Source organism: Nilaparvata lugens, chromosome 2 (genome assembly GCF_014356525.2).
Source record: "Nilaparvata lugens isolate BPH chromosome 2, ASM1435652v1, whole genome shotgun sequence".
NCBI classification, from domain to species: Eukaryota; Metazoa; Arthropoda; class Insecta; order Hemiptera; family Delphacidae; genus Nilaparvata; species Nilaparvata lugens.
The window spans coordinates 48,406,602-48,419,690 of record NC_052505.1 but is presented as its reverse complement, the minus strand read 5'-3'; the positions used below and the strand labels follow the sequence as shown (position 1 = coordinate 48,419,690).

Genomic DNA, 13,089 nt, shown 5'->3' with positions numbered 1-13,089 from the left:
ATATATATAAGATTTTTTGAACGTTTGCATTCCAAGGATAATACATAGGAAAAGGAGCCTCCTTCTAAAGCCAATATTACTGTAAGAATAAGACTATAGAATTATTCAACACTAGCAAGAACCCGTGCTTCGCAAGGTCTATTTTAAAACTTGACAAAACGAAAACTTGACGTAATGGAATTTTGAAGAATTGAGAATAGGCTATAACCATCCTTGGTTAATTAAGAATCTATAAGCAAAATTTCAAGTTAATTAGTCCAGTAGTTCAGACGTGATGATGCGTCAAACATAATTTTCCTATCCCGTACGTGCATAAGCCAGCTCTTTACTTTATATAATTATTATAGATATAGTTAACGACTGCAAGAGATAGGACTGTGGAACAGAATAGTGGTGAAACTATGATAGCGCCAGAAGTGTCTCAAACACAATAGTAGGTACAACATGAACTTTTTGAAAGTGATTTGAAAAAATGTTAAAACAACAGAACTGAATCCTTATCATTCTAACTTCATTTAGAGAGGCTTTTGTTTGAGCCGAATGGAAATCTATTTATAAAAAATGAATGTCTGTTTGTGTGCTTGTTTGTATGTTTGTTTGTTCCCTGTAGACTCGAAAACTACTTGACATAACGGCATGAAACTTTGGCAATATGTTGTGTGAATATTGGGGATGGTTTCTGAACAGAAATTTTAATAGGGAGGCTAATAATAATTATTTATTAATCCATTTTACAGACATATGTTTTCGAAATTTTCGGCCGAGCGGCTACTGAAGAACGAAAAGATGATCATGATTCAAGATCATATTGTGATAATATGATTTAGCATCTAAAGGTGCGTACAGACTGTCGCTCTGCTCCGCAACCGAACGTCACTCCAGCAGAGCGATTGATGATCGACCGGGGAGCAACAATGGTTCGACCGGGGAACGCGAGAAGATCTAACATCTTCCGTAACGTTCATGATGGGTGCGTGGGCGGCGCGACTGTGGTTCGATGGAGGAACAAGGGCGGTACGAGGGCGGTACGAGGGAGGAGCGTGCTCGGAGCGGGTTGGAAGAGCGTATATGTGTACGCAGCTTTAGGTTACCAGTTGTAATAAACATATCACCCTGTGATAAATTATTGTGTGCTGGTATTAAAACGGTAGTTTGGATTTGAAGTGTAGTTGATTGGTACCAGCTGTTGATAATTGTTCCTTAGAAGACCTATACAAATAATTATCACTCCCCTATCATTGAGAAACTGGAAAATGTTGAAAAAAAATATTCACCTAATGAAAGAGAGTATAAATTATAGTATATATGTATAGTATTCATATTGCATTCATTAATTACTGAAGAATGAAAGAATAATTTACAATTTTTTTAATTTAGCTTAGCTTATATTCATCCTAAAATGGAAAGAATATGGAATTCTGTGTGATTCATCGTACATCGCATATTTCCTGAACCATATATCGACAATCTACAGCTATGAAAACATTGAATATTTTTCTTTGAAATACTGATATAACCTTTTTTTTCAATTGAAAACTTTACTGATAGATATTACTACCAATAGATTGAGGAGAATAATATGTTTTCGGAATAATGAATGCTGCATGACTAAGCACATAGGAAGTCCGTATTGAGATGTAAATGAACATGTTGATTGTCAGATAAATTTAATGATTCACCAAATAAAGTCAAGTGTAACATGAGATACATTGGCGGTACGAAGTTTGCTGGGTAAGCTAGTTGTAAATTAAGCTTTATTATTAATAGACAACGCTGAAAAAGACAGGCTCAATCACCAGGAATACTATAAATCTATGAGGGACCAGTAAGCCATTAATTTTGAGTAGTTCAACTACTTCCATTATGGACACTGGAAACATTATGGACAATCAATATGTATGAAATTTATTAGCTACCGTACAGAATAAAAAATTTTTGATTGCAGTGACCCCGATTACTGTATTATGAATAACCATTCGGATCAAATATAAGGAATTACTGGCAACTCGTAATTTTTATTCACAAAATATTAACAAAAAATATATTTATTAAGTTATTTTTAATAAACTCACGGCTAGTACTCAAGTTTGTCTTTTTCTGGCCGTGCTACAAATAAATGTAGGTATATGTTTGACATTTTGTTTCTGTAATCTTGTTGTCTATTACGAAAGTTTTCAATGTGATTTTTGATGGCAATAAAATTGAATTTGAAAAAAAATTATCAAAAAACTCCTAACCAAAGAAAACTGTTGTGCTCTGTTCTAATCGGAGTGTATGAGACTCCATTTATACAGCTGATAGAAGGCGCAAACCGAACTGGCCAAGCATACAATTCAATTCAATTATTCAATAATTCTTTATTGAGGTATTCAGCACACAATTATTAATGATTAGAACAATTTTTTTTTTAGAACAACGATGGAACAAACACGTGGTAAACTCGCGCTCTCAATCAACGCAAAATCAATTCGATCAGCTAATTGATGAAATTGTTTTAAGCTTTCCAATGATTACAACATATGTTAGAATATCATGTGTCAATTATCTCAGTTCCATATGGAGTTCACCTTACCATAAGCTTACTTAATGGGATCCTTTTTCCTCCTTTGAAATCCTTAGAGGCAAAATATCTCAAAATTCGTTCTTAGTGCGCATCTAGCATGTTTGAAGAATATTTGTGCAAAGTTTTCAGTCTGTAGGCCAATTAGTTTGAGCAGTAGTGTGATTTTACATCAAAATTTTCGAAAAGTGCCCTCTCCTGAACCCCCCTGTGCTCCTGATTGGAATTTTTCTGTATAGATCTGATTTTTTTCGTACCTGAACGAAAAAGTTCCTCATGACTTTGCTGTGCAATGAACGGTTAAAAAGTGAAAATTTTGGGTGGCCCAGCTCCCTCAGGGGGAGATTTCTGAAAATCCTTTTGTAGTGCATGTTTTGAGGCTACAATAAACAATTGTGCGAAATTTCAAGTTTTTAGGCTTAGTAGTTTGGACTGTGGTGTGATTTCAGTTTGTCGGGGCTTAGCCTTTTAGATATAGGTAGAAGAAGAAGAAGAAGAGAAGAAGAAGAAGAAGAAGAAGAAGAAGAAGAAGAGAAAGAAGGAGAAAAGGAGTAAGAAGAAGAAGAAGAAGAAGAAGAAGAAGAAGAAGAAGAAGAAGAAGAAGAAGAAGAAGAAGAAAAGAAGAAGAAGATAGATTATTATGTTGCTTTGGCCTGTGATCTGTATAAATGTCCTGTAATACCTAAAGGTGCGTCCACACATGCCGAACCGAACCTCGAACCGCGCAGCAAACCGTGCATTCCTCCGAACATCTTGCCTTTCAACGAACATGAGCATATGTTTCATAATGTTAAAAATCAGCTGTGTGCCTGCACCTTTTAAAAGATAATAGATAAGATAATTTTGAATAAAATTTAGAATTTAGAAATAGGCCGACACATCTAGAAAATACCTGAGTCTATACCTAATTCATGCAGGTGAACGGGCTAGAGTCAAGAAAACTTCAATTAATCTTGCCATGCCTGATTTAATAGGTTTATACTATAGAATAACACTACAATTTGAAATAATAGAAAAATACAAACAGCTTCAATAAACATTGGCAGCTAAAATCGAACAACAGAAACAACAATATCATGTTACTTTGTTGACATTCTTCATCTGATTCGGGGGCGCATTACTATCCCCGTTTAGATAGCAATACGTCACAAAACCAAACAAGATCAGTCATAAAATAACCAATCAATTTCAACATGAAATTACTCAAGAAAGAAAAAACCCGTTGAACCCAAATTTCGTCGATAGTAACCCATATACCCATTTCATAATAATTTTGAATCCCCACCTTTTATTGACATTCTCGAATGAACCTTTGTTTCACTACACTGCACTTTCGTTGGTTTGTACGTTGCTTTATCGTCGGGGTTACAGTACCTTGTTTTGGCGGTGAGCTTTTACCGGTTGAATTTGGCTTGACGGCGACGTCCTCTTACGTCCCTAGACCTGTCGTCTGAACGGGTGTCTTGAAGCGGTTTTACATAAAGTTGCGGAACCAAAGGGGTGGTAGTACAAGAAGTTGGTTTGGGGACACACATGAACCGCTGTAAATAAATGTATTACAGCATTAATTTCTAACTCTTCCTACAATTCATCAAAAGCTAAAACAGGAGTTATCTATTGATTACAATTAATTAAATTCTTTCATTCTTTGAATCCTCATTTTATATAGATTTTTATCTTTAAACTACTGATTCTTTTTATCAGAATTATGGATCTTTCTTCACAAATAATTCAAATTGAAATGATGCTAACTTATATGATATTTTTCGTTTGGTTTGCGAAATCAAATATAATTTTTCATATAGTAGCTCGGCTAGTATTGTTGGAAACTTGTGCGCCAGCCAACATTTATTTTATTTATTTTTTATGAACTATAGGACGCAATCCAAGTGTAAATAACGGGCATTCGCCCAAAACTGCTCAGAACCTTAATTAAAAATGAACATTCCAGAGTTTATGACTTGATTTACCTACAAATACAAGTCCAAAAACTAGTATCAACTGAAATTATGAATTTATCACCTAATAAAACAAGACACTTTATAACACAATAAAAGAAAAAAATATTGAAAATTTCACTTTAAGGAAAGATAATGTTTGCCTTATAAGATTCACCTTTAATTAAATAAAATTAGTAGACACATAGAAAATAATTTAAATTGTATTAAAATTTGAACATTCATTAATATTAATTTCCTGGAGAAGAAAAACTTTCTTCTTCATCTATTAAGATTTCTATCATAAAAAATTTACTAAATCATTCAAAAGCCTTAATGACATAAGAAAACAGAGTCTGAAAAATATAAATTAAAAAATGTCATAAACTCAATATGAACAATTCTTAAAAGTTTCATTTCAATTAAAGGCTATCTTCCTGACTTTCAGCAATACTCTACGATAATATATCTCCAGGAACAATAACTCAAATGTAACGTAACTGAAAACTTTCTATACTTCTGTAGAAAAAAATTATAAGTATCTTCCATCACTAATAAAATCAAAAGGATTATTCTCAATCAATATTATTAACTTGAAAAATGACAGGCTTTGTTGATAAAATCTTTTGATTGAAGTTTCACTTAAATAATTTCCCTAAATTATATTTTAACCTTAGTTTACGTACCTTAGCGGTTATTTGAAGAAACAATTATTCGTACATGATGAAGAAACACAATTAAACTTTTCAGGACATGGCACTACTAGAAAATTTAAACTTTAATAAAAATAAAACTAAGTAATGATATAAACTTGTAAACTTGCCCAAAATGGGCGAAACATAGTGACTACATCTTTACTCTCGTAGTGCTCCTAGCAAAGTGTCCTCCGAAACGTAATCTGGTCTCTCCACTGGGGAATCCCCACTACTGTATTTAGAAACAGGTCTCCTATTGGGCGAATGGAATCAATTTGACCAATCGTCGGGTGGCTTCTACAGCCTTTGGACCAAATAGTAACTGCAAAATCGGTAGTTTGTTATAATTTCAATGCTTGCTGTTTTCCAACTTATCGCATTTTATGTCGCGACAAGAAGGCTAAGTTTTAGAGATAATTCCATAATCTACATTCCTCGACGACTCGGAGCCACAATTTTTAAATATCTATCATGGGAAACTCGAAGTCATGGCCGTTCATAATAGAGAGAGAAAATAATTTATTTCGCTAACTCACTTACAATAATGGCTCTAGTCTATTGCGTATTAAATTTACTATTATAACTTGGGAAAAGGCCTGAATTAAAGAGAGTGCCCGGCACAGCTGTTAATCATTTGCTGTACCGTACTCCGAACCATTCGCCGTGCCGCTTGCCTCTGTTCTAACTGCTCGCCTCACCTCACTCCGAACGCTGAACTTTTCAGCCAATCAGAGCCCTCGATTACAATTCGCCGTGCAGCTCTCTCCACAATATTTTGGCTATCCATCACAAGTGGAAAACATGCGAACATGAATACAGAAGTATGGGCAATTTTTTATTTGATTAAATTCATGTTTTGAAGAATTCATTGTTAAGAATGATAAATTGATAGGAGCTTATAAATATTTTCTAATTCAAATGAAATAACTTCTGAAAACAGAAATAAATGATAAATTGATAGGAGCTTATAAATATTTTCTAATTCAAATGAAATAACTTCTGAAAAAAATAATGATTGGATAAATACCAATATTGAATTATTGTTGACCAAGAACTCAGTACATCGACAATTCATTCAACTAATTCTGTATTGATAAAATTATAATCATTTTCTCTATTGATAATCAATTTTATCAACTAATCATCAACCAACTGAATAAAGTATTTCAATTTCCATGAATTTATTAATAGAATTATATAAATCTAATGTGTAGGTCATATCGAAATTCACAATGAGTTCGATTCTTGTTGGCAAGATAGATGTTATTCAATACAGAAATCATTGTTATTTTACTTAAAGATAGGATAAAGTGAATAGTTCTCTTTCAGGGGGAGTTTTGACAACCCACAAAACTCATTTTTCATTTGAAGAAATAATATCGAAAAGGTGCATAGGACCTTACTTTTTTGTTCAGCTTGCCAAAATACCCCTCATTTCAATATTAAAATTTTCGACTGACTGTACAGTGAGTCAATCATTCTATCGAGGCTTGAATAAATTTGAAATTGTAATTAAATAAAAATTGTAGAGAATAATTATCATGTAGATATCAACACCTTTATTTAAAGACATATTAACTGCATGCGTTTTCATATTGCCGATACAGCATTGTTAAAACTGTAGACGTTTATTTAGCAGTCTCAAAAAACTGTTCTAGCTGAAAAATTAATAATACATGCCACGTGTAGGCTTATACATTGCATCAGGAAAACGAAGTTCAAAAATATGGTTTCCCTGAACATATGTTTTTGCGATAATTTCTTTGATACAGCTGTTTCACATTCAACATTATAAATTATACAGAGTTTGTGAAAATAAAAATATTTATTGATTACCAAAACAATACTTTTATTATATCAATAATAATAATAATATTATTAAACATATTTATCAATTATCAGAACAATATTATTGAGGTTGAGTGGAATCTGGTAGAAAGCAATAATAGAACAGATGTTCTTTTTTGAATTTCTATCATATTATTTTGTTATTCCCAATGTTAGAATATCACATGTCAATAAATAAATTATCTCATTTCCATATGGCACTCACTCTACCATGTTCATAACCTTACTTAATAGGATCCTTTTTCATCCTTTGAAACCCTTAGAGGCAAAATATCTCAAAATCCGTTCTTAGTGCGCGTCTAGCATGTTTGAAGAATATTTGTGCAAAGTTTAAAGTCTGTCGGATAATTAGTTTGAGCTGTAGTGTGATTTTACATCAAAATTTTTGAAAAATGCCTTCTCCTGGACCCCCCTGTGCTCCTGATCGAAATTTTTCTGCATAGATCTAATTTTTTTTCGGAGCTGAACAAAAAAGTTCCTCATGACTTTGCTGTGCAATGTGCGGTTAAAAAGTACAAAATTTCGGGGGGGCCCCAGCTCCCTCAGGGGGGCAAATTTCTGAAAATCCTTTCTTTTTTCAAAATGTTTTCAGGCTACCATAAACAATCGTGCAAAATTTCAAGTTTTTAGGCTCAGTAGTTTGGGCTGTGGTGTGATTTCAGTCTGTCGGGGCTTAGCCTTTTATAAGAATAGAGATAAATCAGCTGTCGAGTGGATTATTAAATGCATGCTATAACGCATGCAATTAATATCTCAATGTAACTTGGTAAAAAATCAGCTGTTGTGTGGACTATTAATATTGCGACTTTTATGTACTATTGAATGCACTATCAATAATTGCAATGACGCATGCAATTGATAACTAAAATAACATAGTATTTTCTCTCCACCTTTCTCTGCTTTCTACTCGGGCTTGCCTGTTGCAAGTATGTCTTCAGCTTTTGATGTTAGAATTTTCGATACACCAACCCCAACAGCCATTAGCCGTTTTCACATCGATATCTCACCGACACGACATACAGACAGGATTTACTCTGATGGACAGTATAAGAGGAGGCTGTGGTTTATTACTGCGCGAGGTCTACTGTTCACAGAACTACTAGTTAATAGTGAATAAAAATTACTTGCAATGCCACATGCAATTAATAATCCACTCGACAGCTTATTTATGATGAATAATATTCTACAGTATGATTTTTACAGTAATATTGGTGTTCAAAAGAGACTCATTTTCTTTTTGTATTATCCTTAAAATACATTTTCACTTCACAGAAAATTTACAAGAGACAAAAAATTAAGCAAATTCTTCCAAGATTCCGAAGTTACCTCATTTATTGAGATTAGTCGGAAAATAACAAATGAATTAATTATTTTCGTACAGCATGCATGATCATGAACAAACAATATCATCTGAAAAACGTTGTAAAATCAGCTGGATGGCCATAATTAATTGTTTTAATTGGCCATAATTAATAATTAATTGATTTCTCTGTTATTCTCCTAACAGTCCTTATGAATGAGCTATCCTTGAAATCTTGATAAATTTTTCTATCTTTTTTGTCTCTTGAAAATTTTCTGTATAGTGAACGGTTTTTGTGAAATATTTAATCAAGAATTTAAAATTGCCGCGTTTTTGGAAATTTACATAGACATTTTTTTTATTTTAATTTTCAAAGTTGAGTCTTAATAGCATAAATATTCCTGCCAAATTTCAGATAAATACAACATTCCATTCTGAAAGTGGAAAAACTGAGTGAAAAAAAAAATGTTATAAGGGTAACTGCTTAGTTTTGGACACTTCAAATACGAAATTTGTAGTCTCTTATCATCCAGGAACCATACCCTAAAATGTTCAACACTACTTCTGAAACACTCTGTATATATGTCAACGCGAAATTCAAAAAGAAACATACCTGCCAAAATTCATGAAAATCTATAGCCACATTTCGCAGTAAATATGGAACATATAAGCACATGAATATAAACATATAAAAATATGAACATATGAACATATAAACATATAAACATATAAACATATAAACATATAAACATATAAACATATAAACATATAAACATATAAAATATAAACATATAAACATATAACATATAAACATATAAACATATAAACATATAAACATATAACTATAAACATATAAACATATAAACATATAAACATATAAACATATAAACATATAAACATATGAACATATAAACATATAAAATATAAACATATAAACATATGAACATATAAACCTATAAACATATAAACATATGAACATATAAACATATAAACATATAAACTATAAACATATAAACATATAAACATATAAACATATAAACATATAACATATAAACATATAAACATATAAACATATAAACATATAAACATATAAACATATAAACATATAAACATATAAACATATAAACATATAAACATATAAACATATAACATATAAACATATAAAATATAAACATATAAACATATAAACATATAAACATATAAACATATAAACATATAAACATATAAAATATAAACATATAAACATATAAACATATAAACATATAAACATATAAAATATAAACATATAAACATATAACTATAAACATATAACATATAAACATATAAACATATAAACATATAAACATATAAACATATAAACATATAAACATATAAAATATAAACATATAAACATATAAACATAAAACATATAAACATAACATATAAACATATAAACATATAAACATATAAAATATAAACATATAAACATAAACATATAAACATATAAACACATAAACATATGAACATATGAACATATAAACATATAAACATTGTGAAATTATAAATTTGAATAGCTAGCAAAATCACTAAATGAAAAGATTTGTAGGTCTCAAGCAAACAGCTGTATTGCTATCGCTGAGTGTGATATCAACAAGCTCGAGATTAGATAATAGCGGGTATCCAGGCTACAGTTTTGAACAGCCAAATGGAAAGAAGAATATTATTGCTATTTATATAATAATATGAAATACTAAATTTTCGAGGTCAGGTTCTATGATACTTATTGGTTGGCAACCTAAATAATTGGTCAAGCCATATAAATTGAGAATTAGCCAGACACCTGTGGCAAATTTAGTTGTATACAAATAATAGCATTCGCTTAAAATGTGATCAGAGGATTGGTAACAAGCATGGCATGTTAATGTAAAAGGAAAATACATTTTAAAAAATACAAAAATATCTATTATATGTGCATGGACAAAATGTCTAAAATAAACAAAAATATTAAGGAAATGTGTTATATCCTACTCGGCGCATGAATACGCCGAGTATTTGTAATTTTAGAATAAGCCAATCAAAATACAGTAACTGACCGGTGGTAAAAGTGAGTTAATTCAAAAATATACTTTATTTATTATATAAATGATAAGAATTTGTAAACTATACAATACCCAGTTCATGTAACACATAGAAAATGAATAATTAAAAAATATGATATTTGATCTTTATGCAATAACCTAGAAGATTGGCATGGACTATTTCGAATCATGTTATTGCATAGTAGTGAGGCTAGGACCAGCTCCAATTAGAATTGAATATTTAAATGATATGCAAATTTAAAAATATGGAAGTATGGTTGTGGGAAGAAGAGGAGTAGATCGAACCCCACTTGCTTGTCAGAGGTCACCAGGAACAGCCACCAATTTATAGAGCACAAGATCCCTTTTTAAATAATTGTATGTTTTGAAAATCTAAGTTTGAATTTAAAAATTGATCTCATAAGACTCAGTGAGTCGCATAACTTAAATATCCTCATTGGGGAAGACATCAGCCCACCAGGAAGGCCTAGGACATCAAAAGAATCCGGATTGCCATCATACTTTGTGAGAATCGACACATGAGTTTAGATGAAAAGTTATCAAGGGGGCCCTCAGTGCTTTGGATGAATTCAATAAAGCTAGCTCGACGAAAGGTAATTTAAATATTGAAATTAATATCAAATTTGTGCAATTCATTAAACGTAAAGGGAATTTTATTAAGAACAATCTATCAGATTTACATGTTTAAGTTTGCACAGATGAAATATTTATCAATTTTTGATATTAAAATATATGCTCACTTAACCATTCCTTTTATCAGTGAAATATAAAGATGTTAATGAAGCTCATGTTCATAAGATAAATTAATTTATCTGATTTTCACCAGAGGCCGAACCCTAGCCTCTAGATAGTTTATAATTTCTATTTAATTATTTATTTCAATTTGGGAGAAAGATACATGAAGTTTTATTCGACAAGCGATAGCAAGTCAATAATTGAGCTATACAAGTTGAAAGCACATAGTTGATGATTAAAGAAGCACATGGTAATATTTCGTGCTGAAAAGTGAAGTCAATCATTAGTGAGCTATTTCTGTGATATTTTTCGATATATATATTTGTTCTTTTATTATTTTTCATACTTGTTGCTCTATATTTTATTTGTTCGTTGATACTTCATGTAATTATATTGTATGTATATTTGAATGGTGTACCCTTCATTCATTATCCTATCTCCATGCATGATCAATCTTGTTATAGTCTATTTTGTTACCAGTATTGCATTATAATTAAGATTACCAGCCAACTATATTCTTTACCAAATAAGTTAGATAAATCAGTGATATACAGCATTGATTATCAAATCTTTGGAAATAATACGTTCCCGAGATTTATATAAATTATCCAGTACCAACATATCTGATTTGAAGAATCTCAAAGGTCATAGTATTAAGTTGCAGCAACTTAAATTAATAGAATTTATAAGGTATTCTGATCGAGTATCGCCTTTGATTCCACTCAGTGTCATTTTTCATTGCTGACCACTTTGGTGAATGGTGGTGGGTGGCATAAGTGGCGGTACCGCATCGTCTAGTACGATAATCAGAGCCCTCATATCTATCTATCTCTACAGCATCTATATTTGTGGAATTGTGGAGTACAACAAATCAGTCACAAGAACTGTGAACTGTTAAAGTGGCCGACGTTTGCAGTCAGTGAACGCAGAGAACTGCTTGAGCTCCTGGGAGAGCTGGTAAGAAATTGGTACTATTATTTTTCCAGGAATCACAAAAAGTGTCACATCTTCCAAATCTTTGCTCTAACAACTACGGCCAAGCAGGGCACACGTTATAGAAAAAATAATGTTACAACATATAAACATATATTCATATAAACATATAAACATATAAACATTTCAACATATAAACATATAAACATAATCATAAACATAAAGAGAAATGCAAAACCATCGACTTAATCTTAGACCTCACTCCGCTCGGTCAATAACACTATTATATAAGCCAACCTCTTACAGAATGTGTTCACTGACTTCTTGTTACAAATAGATATCTACAAATGAGAAAATAAATTTCCAAAATTGATATTTTCCTAGAAATTAAAAAAAAAATTTATCGAAAAATTGATAATTATTACTTTAGTAGACGAATGAAACCTGATACTCTACAGGAAAACCATACTCAGTTTCTAGAGCTTGTTAAATTCAATCAGAGAACAGTAACTTTCATCAAATGGTGCTTGCACTCAAAGTAAGTTATGAAATCGCTTTATATACTTGCTATAGAGTCGGAGAAAGTTATAATTGGGGAGTTTATTTTTACTTCTATAGTAGATGGAAGTGATTCAAGCAGAGAGTATAGAATGTTATTACAAAAAAATCTGATGTGGCGCACTCACACAACTTTCCTTGCCGTTATGAAAATTTATCACCTGACGCTAGTGTTCCCGCGCATCTCAAGTCTACTATTCAAAGATCCAAGCCAGATGGTGACAGGACAATAAGGCTGGAGACACAGGAAGTTTGCTATCAAAAAATCAATCATAGTGAATGATTTAATAGAATCAACAGTTGCCAACAGTTTGTAATTGAAATAGTAACATTTTCTCGAATTTCGAGCTTATTTTCAATTTTAGGTGAAAATGTTACTGAACATTGACTGAAGGGATTTTCATGCTCAATCTTACCCACTTGGAATTTTTTGTTTGAATTGTAT

General features: G+C 31.5%; 1 protein-coding gene across 2 annotated transcripts in view; it reads left to right on the top strand.

Annotated features, from left to right (window-relative positions):
• The window catches only part of LOC111053817 (zwei Ig domain protein zig-8), a 197,708-nt gene that overhangs the window by 89,112 nt on the left and 95,507 nt on the right, over window positions 1–13,089 (top strand). The window lies entirely within an intron of this gene.